The 23,458-nt window shown below is 37.5% G+C and overlaps 1 long non-coding RNA gene across 1 annotated transcript; it reads right to left on the bottom strand.

The window, feature by feature from the left end:
* Window positions 1-201: 201 nt before the first annotated feature.
* On the bottom strand, window positions 202-21,268 carry LOC115418222 (uncharacterized). Its single transcript, XR_003935274.1, has 4 exons — window positions 21,130-21,268; window positions 19,598-19,602; window positions 10,562-10,566; window positions 202-212 (listed from the first exon to the last, which is right to left on the bottom strand). It is a non-coding gene; the product is annotated as an uncharacterized LOC115418222 (long non-coding RNA).
* Window positions 21,269-23,458: the final 2,190 nt, after the last annotated feature.

Genomic DNA, 23,458 nt, shown 5'->3' with positions numbered 1-23,458 from the left:
ATCCACAATAATATACATTATATAGACAAAATGTCGTGTAAAATTAACGTTTATTTCCAACATAGTAATGCAAACTATTACATGATCAAAAACAAATACATTTTCGCTAAAAAAAAAAAAAAAAAAGTCTCCGTTTTGAATGTCTGGGGTCGCCAGAAAGTTGTGATGTTAAAATGGAGTCACAAGCCAAAGGTTGGAACCACTGAGGTAAACTGTTCTATTACATTCTGAAGGCACAAAGGAACATCTGAACTGAAGCCATTTTTGTTCATTTTTAGCTTACCTACTGACAGGCCGTAAGCTATTGTCGTCATGCAGTGTCCGTCGTCGTCTGTCGTCCGTTACAAAAATTGCAATCGTCTTCTTCTCCAAAACTACAACTCCAATTGACTTCAAACTTGTATACAGCTTCTTTATGATGATGTCAACAAAAGTTAGTGAAATTATTTAGATCCGGATTCTGGATTTGGTGCCACTTTGAAAAATTTCCCCATTATAAGCAATAGGAAGTGGATGGATGCAGTAACTCAGTAAATATAAATGATATCCAGTGTAAATTTCTACAGTCCAGCCCTGATGGGGAGATGACCAAAACATAATGTCCACATGCTGATCAGGATCTTCTTCTGGATCTGGGAACTTACGGAAAATTTAACATGGGCTCTTATGGGGAAAACATTTCAATCGTCTTCTTCTCTGAAACTCCAGTTCTGACTGACTTCAAACTTGGTATACAGCTTCCGTATGATGATGTCAACACAAGGTATCAAAATTATTTCGATCCGGATCTGATTCTGGTTTTGGTGTGACTTTGAAAAATTTTCCCATTATAACAGATAGGAAGTGGAGTGATCCAATAAATCAGTATCAATGATGTTAAGTTGGAATTTACATTTTTTACAGATCTGATTGGAATATGACCAAAATATGGGCTATTTCTGTAAAATAATAAATACACAGAACTGGGTGATAATAAATGGCATCTGGATACATTTCCCAAAGCTTTTAATTTGGCCGGTAAGCTACAGGGCCATTGGTCCTATTTTTGATGTTTTCAAGACTTGAGGGTTCCATAACAGTATGATGGCCATTGTGTTACTGACTTGTTCATGATGTCTATATGAGACAAATGCTGACAGGACAGTCCAGCACCAGCACTGTGAGACTATGAAGCTCCACTGTTGGATGTGGATCAGAACGATGACGGGCACTGACCTGCTGAAATATCCATGGACTTCTGGGTATAGATGTGTACTTCTGTAAAATTCAGTCTGTACCTTCACATCAGTGGTCCCTTCATACATATGCAGGTCAGCCAGGTGGACACTGAGACCATTAGAGCACGGTCGACAAGACCAGCAAACAGCTTCTGCCCCAGAGCAATGACTGCACTGACCTCTGCAGTAATTAAACACATGTAATAATCAACAATGTACAATAATGGATATCAACAATAAATATCACAATCAGCAATGTGTAATAACCAACAATGTGGCTGTGGCTCAGTTGTGATTGATTTTTGGTTTGGAAATTTCCTTTTTTTTTTTTTTTTACGTCTGCCAAGTGAAACGGCAGAGGTTATGTTTTCATCGGGGTTTGTCGGTCTGTTTGTCTGATAGCAAGATAACTCAAAATATTATGGGTGGATTTTCATGAAATTTTCCAGAAATGTTGATACTGGCACAAGGAACAAATGATTACATTTTGGTAGTGATCGGGGGGCGGGGGGGGTGTTGTTTGCTTGTCTGTTAGTAAGTCAGCTCAAAAAGTTATGGACAGATTTGGATGAAATTTTCAGGAAATGTTGATACTGACACAAGGAAAGGATAATAAAATTTTGGTGGTGATCTGGGGTGGGGGGGTTGATCTGCCTTGGTGGAGGTCTGCGCTCTCCAAGTCCTTTTCTAGTTTACTTTTTTTTTTTTTATACAATTGCATCAGAATTTTGTTGCATATGCTCTGTGTATACAATGACAATAGAAAGAATCTTGAATCTTGAAGCTGCTCAAACCATCACAGATGCTGTTTTTTCACCATTTTCATAGAAATCATGTGTGTGTGTGTGTGTTTTCTCTGAAAATAAGCTCAAATGTGGATTCATGACATGACAACCCACATTCCAACGTACTTCTTTGAGTCCATCTGAGGTTAGCTTGACCTCAGCGGCATTTCTGCATGAAATTATAGAGCTGTTGCTCCTTGTGTAATACAGTTTGAGGTCATGTTTCTAGGTGCCCTGGTTGACTAAGGGCATTTTCACACAGCGTATTCTAGTCCGTACTGTACTTGGATACGTTCACACCTTTCCCGCAGATGTTGCGTTCACACATGCATACCGCAGTGAGTCTTACAGGGCCGAAACAGTAGGTGGCGGTGTGGAAGGAATTCTGTCGCTATCCAATGAACGCGGAAGTCAGAAGAAGAAGAAACCTTTACCTATCTGTTAGCCTGTTTGAGGCAAAGTGAAGCAGAGCCACCTTCGTTGTCCCTGATATATCCCCCAGTGGTTCGGTCCATAAGGCGAGCCTGCACCGCACGGATCCAAGGCTTTTTCAGGAGACAACAGGAGTGCCATCTATGGTCTTGTGGTCATGAACCCACTTCCGTTGTCGGAGTGGTGATTAGGGCACGGATCGCATTCACATGGCAACGAACCGTACTGGAGTCCAGGCTGTCCAGACCCAGGACTACCTTCTGACCTGGACTCGGTCACGGAACTCGAGCACGGAACAGTTGCATTCACATGGATACAATTAAGCAGACTTTGGGGTACAGCGTACTCGGATACAGACTCGAGTACGCTGTGTGAAAACAGAGTTAATGGACTAAATGGTTTTCCAAAGTCCTTTTAAGTCCATGGGCCTACATTGATGACAGTATGAGGCGTTTGTCTTTGTGCTCATGGTCCTTACACTGAGGTGGAACCTGAACTCCTTGAATTTGTCTCTTATGTTCGGAAGGTGAATAATTGAACTGATTTTCTTCAGCCGCAACCCATCCTGTAAGGACTGAGCCTTAGGTTGATGGTCTTTTTATGCATATTTATAGACAGTGTGGGGAGTAACGGGTTACAAAAGTAATGCATTACAGTAACAGATTAGTTTTTGCTGTAACGCATCACTAATCAATTTCCAGTCATATTTTACTCGGTACATCTTCAATAACACTTGTGTTACAACACACTTTTTGCCCATAATTTAACTGGTCAAATGAAAACAAAAAAACAGAAAGACCTTAAGGACTCAAAAATGCATCAGTAAAGTTCTAATTCCTGTTGGTGTTCATCCAATGGGTGAAGACGGCAGAAGACAGTCCATTGTCCACATGGACATATGCTCATTACTAACTCTGACCCTGCTTTACAGAAGCTAGTTAACATGATCCCATGATCAGCAATCAATCAATCGATCAATCAATCAAATTTTATTTATATAGCACCAAATCATAACAAAAGTTATCTCATGACACTTTACATATGGAGCCAGTAATAACAAGGTAAGCTGACTAGTTGGTGTTCCTGCTGGTATTCGAACATCGTAGGCTGTAGCGTTACTTACTGAGCTATCAGTTAAACAGTAAGACTGTGAGAACTTAAGGAATGGGGGGGTTCTACTGTGTATGTGCTATTTATGACAAGAGTCTGTATGTAACTCAAAAGTAATACATTACAATTCCGAGACAGTAATAATGTCAGGTAATGATTTACTTTTAAATAACAGTAACAAATAATCTGTAATGGATTACAGTTCGGAAGTAACTTGGACAACACTGTTTATAGACATGTCACCTATTATCCTGCTGATTGTGGAATCGGACACATTACATGTACCTTTCAGTGTCATTTTGTGTCTCAACTTTTTTGAGTGTGATGCAGGGATCCAAACCTTATACTTAAAAACAGAATGAAGTTGGTCAGTGAATATCAGTGTTCATCAAACTAATTATATCATAGAAAACGAAAACATTAAGAGAATTAAATGATCTGTAAAACAGAAATAACTCAGTTGCAGGTGATATTTTGAAGTTTATGTTTATGTTTATGCATTTGGCAGACGCTTTTTTCCAAAGCGACTTACAGGGGAAAACTAAATAAATCACTCAAACAATCAAATTTATTTATATAGCGCCAGATCACAAAAAAGTTATCTCATGACATTTTATATATAGAGTTGGTCAAAACCAGACTCTAAGCTAAGTTATGTGAAGCTGGTCTATTTTCATAGTTACTGCAGAAAGTTCTGCTTAACATCCATTGCAAAAATAAGTGTATAATTTGGCTGCATCCCCTCAGGCTGGTTGATGTAATGTTATGTACACTTGCCAAGAACAGAGGTTTTTTTGTATGAATACACAACACATCACTGTAAAATATGCAGGAATTTACAGGACCAGATAAATGGCATGATCTTAGACTAATGGCCCCTAACCTGGAAAGATGAGTGTCTTCATCAGTCAAGGCCTTGTTGATGAAAGCTTAAGGCTCTGTGAAGATCTTTGCCATTACAGCACGAGAACCATCTGTCTGATGAGGGCAGCCGAACCCCCAGGACTGGGCCTTTGCCAGTGCTGCTCCAGGGAGGCCTCTGAACAAATGGGTGACGAAAACCGAGTAGGATTTATGGTTGAGAATGTATGGAGCAGGAGGGGAGGGAAAGGAGACAGATTTTCATCCATTTGGGAGGAGATGGTTGCTGTTAAAGTTGTGTTGTCAGCAGCAGGAGATGAGTGCTGGCACGCTGCCGCTCTTAGCTGAAAAATGTCCACACAAAGTGATCAATAGATCTTTGATAAGGGTTACATGCCCTTGGATGCGGCGGCTGTTTCAGAGTGTGCATTGGCCACACACATGTCATCAAGGTTAGTTATCAGAGCAGCTCATTTTGATAATGTGAGTGAAACCTGGTGTGATGACTGCTGTCAGGTAGTCAAGAACGGTCACAAAAAAATAAGGCAATGTTTGTTCAAAAATAATAATGTTTGAGCATTGAGACCCAATGGATCAAATATGATACAAAATTGAAACCCATACATGGAAATTGATAATAGAAAAATAATTGTTTTGTTGTTGAGAAGGACCAATAAAAGCTCCAGTTTCAAAGAACTGGAATTTTCTGTCAGTGATTTAATGGTTCAGGCTTTACAGGGTTAAATCATCACGGAATGTTGCAGAAGATCCTCCATCCAGACTGCATCAGACTGTGCGACACCATGCGCAACAAAATCTTCCTTCAGTACAAACATAGAGGTACTTTCTTGAAAATGCAAATGAAAGTATTTCAATGAAAAGTACCCATTCTGCAAAACTGCTTTGTGATGTTACCACCAAATATAATATTGTTATCACTAACAAATACAGTTTTTGTCCTGGGTAGATTAGTAGTATAGTCAAGCATTTTAAAAACTAGAGAATGTCTATGGGTATTAAATAAATTTTGCACTTTTACAAATAAATAAATAAATTAATTAATTTCATTAAATTTAAAAAATATATACACACATGTATACGTATGTTTTATGTGTATATACATACATTTAAAAAACTCGGAGTAGAAGTTAGAAATGAGAAAAAACTGAAGTCAGTTCTGAAAGTTCTGAAAAGTAAATATAGTGAGAAAAAGTGAGACAGGAAAATAACTCAACATATGGTATGGCCCAATGAAAAGTTTCCACAACTCATTTGAGGTCTCAACGCAAAGTTTGGGAGAGGCAGTGTTTAAGAGACAGACTGAAGACAGACAGACTGCAAATAATTCGCTAATTTTGTGTGTGTGTGTGTGTGTGTATATATATATATATATATATATATATATATATATATATATATATATATATATATATATATATGTATACACACACACACACACACACACACACACACACACATATATATATATACATATATATATATATATATATATATATATATATATATATATATATATATATATATATATATATATATATATATATATATGTACTTTTGATTCTTTCTTTTGTCTTGCTGAGCTGAAGGACACATGAATTTATCCTAAAGATGATCTGAGTCTGAATTTAAATGCTACCTTTTCCTAAAAGTAAAGTCACTTTTACCTAGAGTATCCATATGTAGTCAAATTGTGTATGATAAAATAAAATCGTAGCATTGAAACAATAAAACATGATGCCCACTACAAAAGTTACAAATCTGTAGTAGAAACTGAGTGTTGAAGAGAGAGATTTACTTAAAAACCAACGGGAACTCACCACTGATGTAATATTATTAAAATTGGTTGTTTCATGTTACAATTTTTTTTACAACCTCATTTTCATCCGTGGCTATTCCACCTTAATGTTCCACCTTTTTAACATTATTTTCTGTTATAATGTTAAAAACAAAAATTTCCATTACCAAATAATGTACTTTTGTTTATTTTGTTCTGAGTTTTGTTAAATTAATTTCTCAACAGAAAAATACTCATAAACTACCATAACTATGATATTTTAGTTTCTCTCTCTTTATCTTCAGTCTTGATTTTCAATGTATTTTCCCCCTTTTTTTTAACTTCTACTGCTTTATTAAGGGAAAATTAACCCTAGTCCAAATTTACATCCAAAGTAGGTAAAGCTCTGGATTCCACTCACTACAAAACAGAACATGCAATTGTAAGTCGATCTGGTGCTGATGCAGTCCATGGAGAAAACCTAGCGCTTCTGTAAATATCTACAATCACAGTTGTTTGTGTAACAGTACACTAAAGAACATAATGATGAGTATTATAGTCCATGTCTGCAGTTAAATCCTCTTAAATCTTACACATTGTACCTAAAACCTTTCCCGACAGTCCCTGAAGATGAAAACTACTGTTTCAGTGTAAAGTCATCATGTATATAACACTTAACAAAACTATTTATTGTACTGCAACATTTATCCTCATTTAAACTCTAAAAACTTGGACAATTTGGGTTTTCCCTTAAATAACCATTCTGCACTTCATTCATTATTTAAACAGCCCAAGTCTTTAGTGATCTGTGTCATTCAACATTTCTTCCTCCTCTTTCATGTGGAAGTGTTTCTGCAGTTTGTTCCAGTGCCAGGTCCAGTGCCTGGTTCTGATCACTGAATTAACTCAGTATACATGATCATTTATCCAAACAAGGCTGTATAAACAGTCCCATTACCAAAGGCATTTGTTTCTCTTGTATAATGTGGCTTGCTCACTGTAATGTACTGTATATACCAGAGGTGGGACCAAGTCAGGGTTTTACAAGTCACAAGTAAGTCTCAAGTCTTTGTCCTCAAGTACAAGTCAAGACCAAGGTTATAATAGTTTTGGATTTTTAATTATAGTTTAGTTTTATTTAGTTTTGACTTTTTTTTCTCTAATTCAGTTAGTTTTAATTCATTTTTAGAGCAGATTTACTAGTTTTATTAGTTGTTTTTTCTGAATGCTTAGTTTTAGTTTTGTTTTAGTATCAGTTTTTTCATATATTTTATCTTCTTCACCATCCTATTCAAAGAAATTAGTGAGGTTACCCTGGACACTTTATTTGGGGGTGGGGTTAGGGCAGCTCTGACTGAGCAGAGACACAAACATATTGCACAGTACAATGTATAAATTCCCTATAGCAGGTTGGGGGGGTAAGGTAGGTGGGGGCGTGAAAACGAAACTGAATCTTTCCATACTTTCACTGTTCGCCTCCTGACTTCTATACCTCTCTTATATCGCTGATCTTAGACAAAATTTTCACATGTTCTATCCTATATCAACATTGACAAACACGAAAACTAAGGGAATTTTATACATAATTTTTATATGTTTTAGTTAGTTTTGTAAGCGCACAATACAGTTTCAGTTAGTTGTCTTTTTTTTTCTTTTAATTCTAGTTTTTATTTATTTTAGTTAATGAAAATGTTTTTTCACTTTTAGTTTTCGTCATTTCATTCGTTTTTGTTAACGATAATAACCTTGGTCAAGACTGTCAAGTCCCAAGTCCTAAACTTTGAATTTGAAGACCTTCGAGTCTTTTTTAACAGCAATAATATATTACATTTAGATGACAGATCACATACACTTTTTAAATCGGTATTTATTTATCAAAACATGTTTGATAAAATAAGGTGAACTGACAACTAGGGGTGTGTATTGATCACAATCCAATATATCACGATATATCATGATATTGTTAAAAAGGCAATTTTTTTTATTGTCTCTTTATTTTTAAATTATTGTTTCCTGGAAGAACTGAATTACACCACAAATCTGTATAAATACTAAACACATTTTTATTTGATCAGAACAGGATCTAATGCTATATTACAAAATGTTCCTGTGTTCAAACTGAAATTATGTTTTACAGACATTACAGTTTAAGATCCTGTTCAAATGTTCATATTCTATTAGTTCAGAACTAACATCATAACAATTTTTTGTGCAATCCCAACAAAGGAGCTAGCATTATTTAATAAAAGAGTGTTGAATTATAATAAACAAAAGAAAAACAAACAAAAAAATGAACCTCCACAATATCTGCATTTGAATAAATACCTACAAATATCAATACATTATTTTTTAATATCAGTACAATATTGTGAAATGAAATATTGCGACATATTGCAGAACCAGTATTTTCTTACACCCCTACTGACAACATGTACAAAATGTACAAAAAAAAAAGTGCTGATTAGAGATGGGAATTGATAGGATTTTATCAATATCAATGCTGTTGTTGATTCTGCTTACCAGTCCAATTCCTTATCAATTCTCCTGTTAATTCCTGAGTGGTTAATTGAGTGGGGAAAAAAAGTAGTTGGACAGGTCATTGTGGAGCTTGTTTGACCATTTTCCAAATCAAATCACTCACAATGTCACGTATACACCATTGTACACACACAAACAGAAAGTCTAACAGTCATATTTTCCTGAACTGTTTAATGAACAAATATAAATATTCTGAAGGAATAAGGATTTCTGGAGGTTCTGGAGAGGCCGATAGTTCCTACACTGAGTATAACAGCATCGGAACACATTCATTTCTATTGCAGCTGATCTAGCAACTCCAGTACTAAGTTAATAAGATATTGTCATCTTTCAAATTATCAAATGTATTTTCTGTAATAGTGACATTTACGTTGTAAATTCTGTTTTCTTTGGTATGTGTTAGCGTTTGTATACATCTATATCTTAAAACAGCTGTTATGTTGGCTTTTCAGCTGTAGCCCGATAGTTAACTAGCTTGACTTGTCCAGCTGTTGAGATTTAACCACTAAAATCACAAATTATGGAGTTTTTAAGATAAGGTAACATTAGTACAAATATTGTTTTCAGCAGGGTTTTTTTCGTTGTTTTGCTGAACCTGGTGGTGTTTGGTTCAGTTTGTCAGCTGAGGTCATGTGATCATTAGGAGGAGAGCTCTGCTAATAAAAGTTCATTAAAGCTGCAGTATGTAGGATTGTGGCCAAAACTGGTACTGCAATCACATTCAAAATACTGTAGAACGTGGTATCCTCTCCTCCTCCCCCCAGGCTAGGGGTTGCCAGATCCCGCACGAGCATCTACTACTAGCGTTTCCTCTAATCCTTGCCACCACACCATAAATTTCATACAAAAAAATCATCACCAGACTTATTCTACATAAGTCTAATATATAAAAGGCCAGGACAAACGTCCTGCACACTCAAATGAAAGTTTGCGAAGATTCAGGAGATAGAGAAAAGGAAAATGAGCATTAGGTTTCACTTTTACTACAAGCCACACGATCGCTCTAACACCCCCCACCACCACCGAACCACGGAGGCCGAACTACCGACACCCCCCCCACCCCACCCCACCCCCCCGGACTACCGATCCCTCCCACACACACCAAACCACAGACGCCGAACTACCAACCGAACCCCCGCCCCCACCAAACCACGGACACCAGACTACTGACCCCCCCCGACCAAACCACGGACGCCGAGCTACCGAGCCCCCCCACCAACCGAACCACGGACCGAACACCCGCACCCCCGTTCGGATAACACACCGCTAAATGAACAGGTCACTTCCACAGAAAACACTGAACTACAAGGAACTACCATGGAAAGAGACAAGCCCTACACCGGTACCCGGTCTGTTCACCAGTCCCAGACCAGCAGTCTCTTCACCTGGGCCAGGAGAAGAGACTGCTGCCCGGCCCCGGGAGAAGGGACCGGGTGAAGAGGCCGCGACCCCGGCTCTCAGTGGCTCTTACCGGTGGTCAGACTAAGGCAGGGCCGGCGTCGGTCTTCAAATCCTTCTCCTCTTTCAGTCGTCTCCATGTTTCTAAAGCATCTCCTATACATCTCCTTGTTTTATTTCTCACTTTGTCACAATGTATTTGGGAATAAGAGTCCTTTTAGGTTTAATAACGTCAGACATTTGTGATCAGAAATGTTCCAGCTGCAGCCCACTGGGAACTGGCAACCTGGATGCTGAAAGGCTTCTGACTCTGTGATTAGCAGACAGGTGAGGGACAGGGCATCAGACCAAAACACACAATGTCAACATAAACATCCTTTCGGGGCTGACACTGAGCTTTTCAAATGCAAATATTCTGGCTGGACTACTACTGTCAGTGAGATCAGTATTTGAAATGAACATGATTCCTTAATGTCTGGTGACAGTCAAGGCAATTTTACAATTACTTAGAACATAATTCCTACATACTGCAGCTTTAAAGTTAGTATTCATTCATCATTCATTCAATTTCAAATGCCTATAAAAACAGCAATTTAGTTTCAATTTACTTCAGACTTGGCACATATATAGAGGCAAATGTCATACATCACGGTGATATAAAGCTAAGACATATATTGTATAGAATTGAAACAACACAAAATCTTTCCTACAGTAATCTGAATGTTTACACTTTTTCAGTTCAAATGTTGACATCAGCACATGCATATACACACTAACATCACCCTGCACCCAGACATGCTGACATCATCATATGTACATGTATATAGACATGATTATAGCAGGACATGCCCAGATATGCTGACATCAGCACATGCATAGCCATGATGACATCAGTTGAATCGATGCCAAAATAAACAAAAATATGTGCGAGGGGCGGAGCTTGTTCAGCCTGGCACCACTTGTTTATGTATGTTTCTATCTGGTTTATTTACTGCTGCTGAGCTGGTTTATATGTTTTTATCTGGTTAACTGCTACTGAGCTGGTTAATATGTTTTTATCTGTTTACCTGTTTGATGCGTGTTCGTCCCTTGGCTGTTTATTGAAAAACATCTTTGAGTACTTAGAAAAGCGCTATATAAAACAGATGTATTATTATTATTATTATTATTATTATTATTATTATTATTATTATTATTATTATTATTATTATTATCTTTTTAACTGCTGCTGAGCTGGTTTATATATGTTTTTATATGGTGAACTGCTGCTGAGCTGGTTTATATATGTTTTTATCTGGTGAACTGCTGCTGAGCTGGTTTTGATGGTGTATGGGGTGGGGTGGGGCTGGGGGGAAATCCATATCTGGCCTAGGGCACCAAAATGGCTAGAGCCGGCCCTGCTTAAATAGTATATGTTGTAACAACCAGTGAGCACTAGCCCTGAACCAGTCCAGACATCCAGGTCTCTCTGGAGTATTTAAATCCAGCTCAGATGACTGATGGCCACAGCTGCCACACAAACCACACCAACATGTCCTTCTCAGTAAAAGCCAGCACCGCAGCCCATTGTATAAGGGCAAAGATTTTGTAAATAAGTGCACTGAAGCAGTGAAGATAAATTGTTCCCATCACCCAAATTCATTTATCTTTGCAGCCACCGGTTTATTTAATTCCTTATCTACAAAAAAAGGGCCATCACGGCAATCTGAGCAGCTGCTGTACATTTTCACTGAGATGATGCTCCCCAGCAGGGGCCACAGTGTGCCCCCAGTTCACTGTCACAAATAAGGCCTTACACACTATGGCAAATATTATTGAGTACAGTTGCTAAATATTAATAAAATGTATTATAAAAAGTTTAATAAGTAAGTTGCACCTGAAAATTAATTCAAAACTTATGAAAAAGTAAATATCGAAGGAGACTTAATAAATATATCAGAAAAAAAAAGAACTTAGATTAATCTGAATAATTTTCTGTTCATTTGTTCATTTTTGTACATTATGTTGAAAATTGTCATCATATTGTATTCATTTTCTTGACTGATCCTTGCTTTCACAGTAATTAACAAGAACATAGACTGCATACACAATTCGTGTTCATTATTATTTTCATTAATAACATTGTCAATTCAAAACCATTGTTGTTACAGTTTATTTCCACACACTCAATGAGACTAATAAAAGGGTGTAAAACTATGACAAATGAATGAAATTCATAGAAACTGTTTCACTCAATGATTTTTCATTCATCAGTGTTTCATAATCAGGTGAAAATTCCACACAGTGATTGTAAGATAAGTGAAATCAACCTATTTCCCTCTGCTGTCACTGGATTACATTTGGTATATTTGACCAATTTTAATCAAGGAATGGTTCTATACAGGCCTGGAGTGGCTCATCGGGAGATTCGGGAGGATTCCTGATGGGCTGGCTCATGTCAGTCTGGAGTTTGGGTTGGTTGGATGGAAAAATAATTTTGACACTTACCTGCCACTTCTCTAATCTTCTTGCATTCCTTCTCCATTCATCTGACAGAACAGCGCCTCCATCGCAGTAGATTCAATGGGTTTTACCATCTGAGGGAATTCTTCCTTCTCAAATGTTTCAGTTGGTTTGGCCCGCGAGCTGTATTTTCTGGAGCGGTAAAATTAAATTTAGCACCAGAATAGCATCAGTGGGTGGTGATGGAGGCAGGAAGAGGCCAGGTGGAGCCAAAAAGGACAGGTTCAAGAAAAGAAAGGTGTTGGAAGAAGATGGAGCCAAATGTGTGAAATGAACAGAGCTGCTTTCCAGAGGACAGACCCAGATCCCCCAGACCCCAGACCTTCAGACCCCTGCTGCAGCGAGAGAATAGAGATATGGAAATAATTTTGGATTGTCAGTGCATTGTAGGCTATTCTGCAATGATTAAAATGTCAGCTTAGTGCCATTTATTTTGTCTAGTCCAGTGGTTCCTCACCTTTCTTGGCTCATGACCTCATTTTAACATCACAAATTTCTGGTGACCCCAGACATTCAAAATGGAGACATTTTTTGCTAAAATTAATTTCTTTTTGATCATGTAATAGTTTGCTATAATATGTTAGAAATAAAGGTTAATTTTAGACGACATTTAGTCTATATAATGTATATTATTATGGACGGAGGCGGTGAAGCCAGGTGTAGATTACTGCACAAAGGGAGAATTTTATTTTCCTTGGTCAGGATATGTACAGTCAGTTCAGCTTGGATTTACAAGGCTGACAATTAATACTGAACAAACAAGAACTCAAACTATGAATTATGAAAGAGCTGCAGCATCTGAAACTGACCACAATGAACATTTGACAAATAAACAGAACCACAGTGCTGCAGTTTCAGACTCACAGTTTGTCATGTCTTTTATGTGATTGTCTCTCTCAACTCACCATATATTTTTTATTAGTAAGGTTCTATTTTTCTTTTTATCAATTTATAGAAATCTCAGGCGACCCCATTTGAATTCCAGGCAACCCCATGTGGGGTCCCGACCCCAAGGCTGAAAAACACTGGTCTAGCCCAACACACACCATTAATCAAATATATCCAGTTTCAAGCTGAAATTAATCAACATAATTTAGCAGTCCCTCCAGGAATTTGTGATGTTGCGATTGCAACTATTAACGCAAATTCAACCAATCATCGCAAATTCTGCATGGCGCTGCAATTTGGTCCAATCACCGTGAATTTTCTGCAAATTTGACTAATCACCTTAGCCCTGTTTTGCCCACCCCTGTCTACGTGACATGTACGTAATCACGTCCACTTCCTTGTTGACGGTTGAGAAGATGAAGACGTGCGATTCAAAACAATCACAGTTACCGACAAATATCACTGCTAAAGTTTGTGCAAGTCAGTTTCCAGATGTGTTATACAAAAGCGGAAGTATATTGTTCTGCACTACCTGCAATATTGTGGTGGAACACAAACGAAAGTGGCCGCTCCACAGACACTTTTCAACCACAAAACATGCAAGGAGAATGGCTGAAACTGGAAGAGGAAAGACGAGACAAGTCCCAATGACAGAGGCTGTTGGATCCAGAACAAGAGCAGGAGCTGAAAGGGTCAAGGTTAGCGCAGATATACTCTATAAGGCAATAGAAGAGAAGAAGAAAGAACCTGTGGAGGCATGCTTTCCTTTCTGTGGATTGTGTGTGTGTGTGTGTGTGTGTGTGTGTGTGTGCATGTGTGTGCGTGCGTGTGTGTGTGTGTGTGTGTAGTTAAAAAACGAGCTCATAAACAAAAATAGTCATTAAACTTGGTGTTAATATTAATGTTTACTCTTAAGTGTTAGAAAGCAACCCAAGTTTGGCTGCCCTGTGTGCCTGTCTGTGTGTGTGTGTGTGTGTGTGTGTGTGTGTATGTATGTGTGTCTGTGTGTATGTATGTGTGTCTGTGTGCCTGTCTGTGTGTGTATGTGTGTCTGTGTGTGTATGTATGTGTGTATGTGTGTCTGTGTGCCTGTCTGTGTGTGTATGTGTGTCTGTATGTATGTGTGTATGTGTGTGTATGTATGTGTGTATGTGTGTCTGTGTGCCTGTCTGTGTGTGTGCATGTAACCCATCTAACCCTAACCCTAAATATACTACTATATCATTAAGAAAGCAAAAGTCATGTGTTGTGTTGTATAAATGTGAGATGAGGGTGGGATTTAATAAGTTTTCTTCTTCCCACTCCTTTTTGAGCAGTACATATTGAATTTATGTACTGAGGTAAGCTGAAAAAGCTAAACTGCACTAGGCCAATAGCCAGCTACTGTTAGCTTGTACGCTACTGTACGCTTCTGTGTTCGCGCATGCACAGTGTGAGAATTTGAGGCACATTGGCTCGTGGCACTGCTTTGACAGTGTGATACTCTCACGAGGAGTGAGCAGGATTTCAAACAGCTCCGTTTTCCTTGCGAACACACGATTGCTGGGCGTGAGGTGGTCGTGAGGTGTTAATCGCTTCTCCTTACCCCATGTACACTGCACGAAGCACGACACATGATTAGAGGCCAGTGGCGGCTGCTCGTCTTTCAGACAGGGGAAGCTCATTGTCGGCTTACATCAAAAAAAAAAAAAAAAAAAAATTGTCAAGATATTTAAACATAAATTCAGCCTTCCACTCCTTTTTAAGAAAATGCTCAGTGACCTTATCGTACCAAGTAGGCGTCTTTTCCAGGGACTGGACCAGTGTTCTCTGAATGTCCAGCAGAGCTGGGCTGCTTAGATTGCCTTGGCCCATTGTGTTGCAGATGTAAGACTTCAGCCTTTTTAAACAAGAGATGCTCCTTTCACTCCGACGGAGCCGACAGTTTGATTGATTTAACTATCTACAAAACGATATTCAACTTGAACAAGAAATGATTAAATTATGTAACTGAAACAAGAAAACGCTGAAATTATGTCGAATTGAAACAAGGAAGTACAATGAGTGTGTTTTATTTACAGTGCAAGAAATGAACGAGTAATTTCGTAGTAGTTTCTCTCTTGATTTCACAGCAGAACGTGCGGCGGTATTAAACTGAACTCTGTCAAGTGAAAGAGTAGATCTCAAAATAGCTGTCAATCAAATGGGATTCAGCCTTTCGACTGATCCTCCAATCAGCACGTGGGATTCTGGCGTCCAGCTCAGCCAAGCTCCGCCCACAGCTCCATTCACCCCCAGAGACGCTGAGCGTCCAGGGGCGGGACAACATCGTGGCATTTATCCAATTACCGTCCAGTTTTGAGGCAGTGAAAAAAACTGTTCCACTCAGTCCCATTGAAGCCCAGAGACGCCCGACATCTACAGACAAATGCACTGAGCAGAGATCGAATGAGAAAACAGCACAACGGCAATGGAGGAGAAGAGAACAACATCGCATCTGTTGATTTGTGATAAAGCTGATTCTGAACGAACTCATCTGTGAGATGAACGTGTTCTAACACATTTGTAGTCAATAAAATCACAACACAACCGTACATATTTAACCATTTAATTTTCGTAATTTTAGGGGAAGCCGGGCCTCCCTTGCAGTCTGTGAGAAATCGCCGCTGTTAGAGGCACATCTGGCCTGATCCCAGAAAGAGTCGCACGAGTGAGAAATTTTCTGTAAAATCGCACAGTGTATGGCCACCTTTAGTTGAGTTAACGTCTAGTTTTGTTAGCATTTTCTTCAGTAGAGTTATATTTTCTTGACCTCTTTTAAGGGTTCTATAACTCTGATTTCAGTTATCTGTTTTGTAAAGATATTTTTTTTCCAGGAAATAAATCCCTTTTTCCAGAACTTTAAACCTGTGTTTTGTGCTTTGACTGCTTGGTCCACAACACATTTATTCAAATTCCTCCTCCATGGAAACAGTGGGCTGGTTTGGACAGGAAATTCCCAGGCTGAAAATGGGGCCCACTCCAGGCCTGGTTCTATATGTAATGTAAAGTCTTAAATATATATTAAACAGTATTTGGACATTGAAAAAGAAAGCAATGATATTAAACTGGCATCTGTGTCTGTAACACCGTAGTGTGGAGCCTGACCCATGTGGTTCTGTCAGCTCAAGATGAATGACGATTCTTGATGTGGTTTTGTCTGAGGGATCACAGATCATGGTATTCACATTAGGCTTGAACCCTTGCCCTTAACACACTGAGATACATCCAGTTTCCTTGAACCTTTTAATTATATTTTGAAACTATCCAAATCCCCATCTCATTGTTATTTAATCATTTTATCTCATAAATGAACTGTAAATGGGCCCTGTCCCATCTTTGTTTCTGGAATGTGCTGCAGCTTTAACCATGTTCGCTCATCCATTTCATCATGAATGGTTGTACATTTATGAATGAAACAAAACCAACCACAACAAACATGAAATGCATGGTGTTCATACTGTCTGCAATAACACACAAGTAAATGGACATTTTAGCATCTTTCATACTGTCCCAACAATTTCTCATTTGGGGTTGTATTTCATTGAGTCAATGTTGTCTTTATTTAAAAAGTACAACAGCAAGACAAGGCAGGCAAGTTTTTTTTTTTTTTTTTTTTTTTTTTTGTATAGCACACTTCATACTGTAATGTAACAAGTCCATTACGTAATTAATCTAAGAGACATGCACATTATGTATTTTCAAAATGTTTATTTGTTATTTTTTGTGTGTCTTGCTCTTGGTAGGAGGTGTAGACCTGCAAAAGAAAGTAAAGTATAAGTAAAACTAAAAGTAAGTAGTGTAATTGTGTGTGGAAAATTGGACTTATCCTTGTCTCTCTGGTCTTGTCCCAGTCGGAGCACCTTACGAAGGTTCTGGGAGGGACCATTGCAGGAGGAGCAGCAGGGGTGTTGAAACTTACCTTCATGCCAAATCTAGTCTACATTTTTAGATGTACACTGCTAACTTCATAAAAGATACATTTTTGTAGACTTTGTTAAATGGTGTTAAACACTGGACTTTTTGAAATGCGTAGTTTTAACCCTATAACAACGAACATATCATATTTGATACATGAGTTTTGAAACCCTCTAAATGATCAGTGTGATATTTTTTTCTTGAAAAACCTGATGTATACAATTAGATACATGCAATTCACAGATAATCCACCAGGGGGAAGGAATTCACTCACCAGAGGCCTTCCCAGTGACACTAAAAGACTGTCATTATGTTTATGTTTATGTATTTGGCAGACGCTTTTTTCCAAAGCGACTTACAGGGGAAAACCAATCAAATCACTCAGTCAATCAAATGTATTTATATAGCGCCAGATCGCAACAAAAAAGTTATCTCATGACACTTTATATGTAGAGTTGGTCAAAACAGACTTCAAGCCAATTTACAGAAACCCAACAGAATCATTAATGAGGAAGGAGGAAGAACTGGGACCATTTAGAAAAGGAATTAAAAATTTGTTAGACATGTTTGCGTTATATGATGTTTTTGTTTGTTCAAAAATAATAATATTTGAGCATTGAGACCCGATGGATTAAATATGATACAAAATTGAAAATAATACATGGAAACTGATATTTGAAATTTTTTTCTTTGGGTTGTTCAGAAGGAGCAAAAAAGGCTCCAGTTTCAAAGAACTGGAATTTTCTGTCAGTGATTTAATGGTTCAGGCTTTACAGGGTTAATGACTATGCATCTGCAAAGCATCGTGACTGGCAGGTAATTTCTCACAAAAGTCAAATAAACATAGTGCACTTGGTCTTGATTGGCTCCCATCACTACAGAATTGTTCAATTCTTTCCAGTTAGGCGTGTTTGCTGCATTTGAAGTGACACCCCCCCCACACACACACACACTCCCTGAAAAGCCATTAATCAGGTTTACCACATTTTACAACAGAAAAGTTTTTTGTAAGCCAGTCACAGTTCAATATTGTGACTGTTCTGCCTGTGACACTAAATTCATTTGGTTTAATTCATTCACCTCGGTGGCTAATGCTGACTGCAGTGGCACAGCATGTTGTTTTCACAAAGTCTGGGAAATTTCAATTTATTGTGCTGTATTTGCTCAGACACAGATTTAATTGGTCCTCATATAACAACATGCACGCCTGTTGCGAGCTAATCAATATACTCTGTGCTGATTAGTTCCCTACAAAATAAAGAGGAAGCTAATATTTTCAGTTGCTACTCAGATTTATTTAACAGTGAACTTCTGATAGGAAGGAAAAAGAGCAATGTAAGCTGCAGTTAACTGCACTGTTATTTCAAGAATATAAAAGAGTTTGGTTTGACTGTGTAGTGGGAAATTATCAGTTTCGGGTTCGGTTTTTAAAGACATGGATCATTTGTGTGACGATCAGAATCCCTTCACGTAGAGCTGAGAAATATTGATTTTTATGATTTTTTTTTAAAATTCACTAAAAGTCATTTCTTTATCTTTCTTCTTTATCTTTATCTTGAGCGTTTAGTTTTTCACAGTTAGCTGAATTGCGTGCAAGATGTTTCATTGTTTTCATTATGTTGATTGAGACCTCAGATTGTGCTTAATAAAATAAAATGAGCAATAAAAGCGCTAAATGACTAAACCAGAGGTGCATTTTTGCATTGTCTTCTACATCATTTATGCAGTTCTTGTTTTGTTGTGTCTTTTATGTCCTTTTCAACTTGTTGTGTGTTTTAACAGTCCCTCCAAAAAAATGTGGGAAAAAATCCTTGATTATGGTCTATACAGGGACATGGGGTACTGGTTTGATCTGTCTTTTGCAGATATTTTGAGCTGCATTTTTCATCATCTTTCAGGATTTTTTTCTGAGGTTCTTGGTTCATTTACCTTCTGTGGACGCGTGAACCAATGATGTTGTGTCACATATTACATCACTTCCCATGTCATGTTACAATGCAATATTTTTGAAACTTTATGCAGAAAAATGCAGGGATCACAAACTCATGCAAGCCTCGCATATGTTGTGTATTTTGTGCAGAAATGCTATCATTGCAGTAAATATGTGCCCTTTTTGAAAAAATGCGGACCCCCACGTAATCTGTGCTTTTTGCTTAATCATGCATTGAATTTTGCGATCGCATAATCACGTTTTTCTGGAGGGACTGCTTTACACAGTTTTCATCTTTCCTGAATAATTACCTCCACCCAGGAGGTTATGTTTTTGCTGGCGTTGGTTTGTCTGTCTATCTGTCCGTGTGCAAGATAACTCAAAAAGTTATGGACGGATTTGGATGAAAATTTCAGGAAATGTTGATAATGGCACAATGAAAAAATGGTTCAATTTTGGAGGTGATCGGGGGCGGGGGGGGGGCACTGATCTGCTTTGGTGGAGGTCTACGCTTTCCAAATGCTTTTCTAGTTTAAACCTGTGAAAAACTGGCCTCTTTAACACACAACTAAAAATTTGTCTTTAAAATTGTACAAAAATATGTTGGATTTTTTTCATTTATTGTGATAATTATTGACATTTACCGACAGGAAAATGAGCATCATAACATTTTTAACCATATCACCTAGTCTGATATGTTCAGAAGGGGCATATGCTCTGTTTTTTCATGGTGGTGAGTTGAAAGAATAAGAAGACTAAATCAAGCAGTAAAGTTGGCTTAGTGCAATTTAAGGGAATTATTCTTATTTTAACACAGGTCTTAAGTTTGGCTTTGGCAGAGGATTACAGCAACGCATCTGTCTGATACCTGTTAGTTCCCTCTGTCTGATTACAGACAATTTTGGTCCATTTGTAGAACCTGGTTTAACTGTTATAATATGCTCATCACATGGTTTCAGACATATTCCAAACCTTTTTATCTAATTACACATGCATGAGAGCTGTATTTGGGCCACCTTGGTGGACCATTAGACACAGGTTTTATAAGAAAACTCCAGTGCTATTTCAGTGATCAGTTCCAGAGTAACCACTCAGACAGACTGTGGTTTTACAGCCTCCAGGCTCAACTGGAAGTGCATTTAAAAAAGATAATGGTAGATGGCAAAAAAAAGGGAAAAAAAGAAAGGCACACAGACAGACAGAAAGAAAAAAAGACAGACAGACAGGAAGAAAGAAAGAAAGAAAGAAAGAAAGAAAGAAAGAAAGAAAGAAAGAAAGAAAGAAAGAAAGAAAGAAAGACAGACAGAAAATCCTGCACGTGTAGATTGGTTAAACAGTGCAGAGTCTGATACTTTGCATGGAATTGTTTGTTCGGAGAATATCTCTTACAGATGTTTACTTTATTGTTCACATCTGTGCGGTGTGATAGCAGGCTTTTTTTTTCTTTTTTTTTTTTTACTAAAAAATATATTTTTATTTTAGTTTATCGCCTTGGAAGCAACATGTGCTCACTAACTCGCCCAGCATCGGAGCCCTGCTGTTTGCTCCCATGTGTCTCTTCTGCTGGAAGGTATAATAAAAAAAAAAAATACAAAATATACACTGAAATAGAGTTTGACCAGTAGTGGATGTTAAAAGGCTGATATAAGAATGATAGTTTGGGGCAGGAAAAAGCAGACAGATAGTAATTGGCCGATATCAATAATATCACTTGGACTTTGTGCATGGAGCTGTAACCACTAAGGGTGTTAGAAGATATCGGTGCTGCAATATATCGCAATATTTCATTTCACAATACTGTATCGATATTAAAAAGTACTGTATCGATATTTTTAGGTATTTATTCAAATGCAGATATGGTGGAGGTTCATTTTTGTTTTTTGTTTTTCTTTATTGTTTATATCTTATTTATTATTATTTAACTCTTTTACTAAATAATGGTAGTTCCTTTGTTGGGATTGCACAAAAATAATGTTCTGATGTTAGTTCTGAACTAATAGAATATGAACATTTGAACAGGATCTTAAACTTTAATGTCTGTAAAACAGAATTTAAGTTTGAACACAGGAACATTTTGTGATATAGCATTAGATTCTGTTCTGATCAAATAAGAATGTGTTTAGTATTTGTGCATATTTCTGGTGTAATTCAATTCTTCCAAGAAATAATCACTCAAAAAAGGAAACAAACAGAAAAATGGCCTTTTTAACAGTATCATGACATATCGTGATATATCATATCATGATTCTAATTTTGTAATTTGTATCGTATCGCCAGATTCTTACCAATACACAGCCCTAGTAACCACTATGGGCAGGATCTATCAAAGGTTTGCATGTATAAAAACATGTGCAAACTCATTGCACACGCAAAAAAATGTACAAACTGATTTACTAACAGTATGCACTAAGGGTTGCATCATTCAAACGTTCAAAATAGTGCATCTGCATCCAGTTTGTACATTTGACACAGTGAATATGCAATATGGAGCGTTTACCTGCAGTTGTACGTGTGCTGGGTGGAGAAAATGTAAATATATTAATTTAACACATGCAAAGTGATTTTTCAAACCCAAAAGCAATTTTGCTGATAGAAACTGTGTCTATATTTAACACGTCTCAAAGGTGCAAACGGTTTAGATGCGTAATTGCGCACACATGGAAGTGGTTATTGTTGCAAGATGGAAACAATGAAACAAATGAAAAAGACGCAGAGAACATATTTTTCACCCTTGTGTGAACATTTTTGATTGTGCTGCTGCCCATTAATGCCATTTTAGAACTTCTAGATGAACTAGGGGATGATTCAGGACCAGTCACAAGCAGGACTCATGCAATACCTTCTATAAATAAACTCCTCACAACGTTACATTTCTTTGTGTCTAAATCATTCCAGTCTCTGTTCCCATTAGTGCTGATGTATCCCAGAGCAGTTTTTCCAGCATATTGTCTCCATGACGACAACCAGTAGCGCACGCAAAATCCTCATTTTAATAGGGTGGTCTACAAGACTTTGCACCTGTTGTCATTTACACAGTCGCTCTTAGTAAATCACCCGCAAACCATGGTTCAACACACACACAAAACTCTGGATTGCACACACAAATTAGTACATGCTAATTGGGATCGTAGTTGATCCAGCCCTAAGTCTATTTACTAAAAAACATAGTATGTGAAATAATAGCTGAATAATTGTCCATCTTACCTTTATGAAAATCACCATGACCTTTAACATATCTACGTCTTACTTACACAACCATAAAACCGAATACATCTGATATGTAGGTATGTATGAGTAGAACAAGACAGGCAATACCGTCAGAATTTTAACCAGTAAACAATAGAGAGAATGAATGAGTGAATATGAATGTGCACTTAGAGTGAAGAAGTGTAAAATGGTCATAATAATATAGTAACAGTTAACCCTTTCATGCATGAATTATGAAAAAAAAGTATCTAGATTTTTGTATACATTGATTTTATTACTCAAAATTAGGCTAAAGTTGAAATACATCTTGAATTTTTTGTTTTTATTTTTAATATGGTTTTATTGAGAAAATATAGAGTTTTGGCTTTTTAAAATTAAATAAATGCCTATATTGGAAACATCATGATGCAACAGTTTTTTCAGATGCATTTTTTTTAGACTTTTTATGGATGTCCTTTGTGGCGGACAGATGTTTGTTGGGTTTTTTTTCTTCTTTTTTTGATAGAGCTGTGAAACTTTTGTCCACAAACATGGACAGTAAACCCATAGCTGAGGTTAACTTCAGGAAATCACAGATCAGTCCACGTTCTAAACTAAGATGATCCTTATTTCATTGTATTGCTTAGGGTATACAGACTGCCCCCATGTGGTTTGGAGAATATTGCCTTTAGAACCCTTTGGAAAGTGAGCTTCAACTATGGGTCCAAAAATGTGGACGTCATGCATGAAAGGGTTGAAGAGCAATAACTGTGAATGTAACAGAGGTGGAAGATGACTAAAATTGTCCGTGGGCTGCAGAGTTGGCCTGTATTTAATTTATATATTCAACTGTACTGACATTGGCAGTGCTCTGGTATTC

Source organism: Sphaeramia orbicularis, chromosome 4 (genome assembly GCF_902148855.1).
Source record: "Sphaeramia orbicularis chromosome 4, fSphaOr1.1, whole genome shotgun sequence".
In the NCBI taxonomy this organism is placed as follows: domain Eukaryota; kingdom Metazoa; phylum Chordata; class Actinopteri; order Kurtiformes; family Apogonidae; genus Sphaeramia; species Sphaeramia orbicularis.
This window is presented reverse-complemented; position numbering and strand designations above follow the sequence as displayed.